Below are 305 nucleotides of genomic sequence, written 5' to 3'. Positions count from 1 at the left end.
AAGCTTGTCTGTTTTTTTATTAGAAGTATATTCAGTGTTCATATTAATGCAAGAATTTTATATAAAGACGAAGTCAAAGCCAAACATGATCTATCATTGTCGAAATAATGCATATTATCTCATAAAACCGTAACTAACTTTTATAAACCATTCAAAACGCTTAATAAAATATAAAAAAATAAAAAGAATTGCAAAATAAATGACAGGAAGCTCTGAAACATTGAAAAAAAAATAGATAACTAAAAGATTAATAGGCAACGTCACTCTCAATCAGCCAGTATCGGTTTGGGAACGGGGAGAGACAG

The 305-nt window shown here is 29.2% G+C and overlaps 1 protein-coding gene across 2 annotated transcripts in view; it reads left to right on the top strand.

The window, feature by feature from the left end:
• Nucleotides 1-293: 293 nt before the first annotated feature.
• Nucleotides 294-305, top strand: part of LOC135101659 (uncharacterized) — a 15,122-nt gene continuing 15,110 nt past the window's right edge. For both annotated transcript variants that reach the window (XM_064005962.1, XM_064005961.1), the window contains exon 1: nucleotides 294-305. This exon is cut by the window's right edge and continues 208 nt beyond it. The gene's annotated coding sequence lies outside the window, so the exon portion shown is untranslated.

The sequence above is a fragment of the Scylla paramamosain genome, chromosome 6 (genome assembly GCF_035594125.1).
Source record: "Scylla paramamosain isolate STU-SP2022 chromosome 6, ASM3559412v1, whole genome shotgun sequence".
NCBI classification, from domain to species: Eukaryota; Metazoa; Arthropoda; class Malacostraca; order Decapoda; family Portunidae; genus Scylla; species Scylla paramamosain.
Note: the sequence above shows the minus strand (reverse complement) of the source record. Positions and strands in the feature narration are given on the sequence as shown.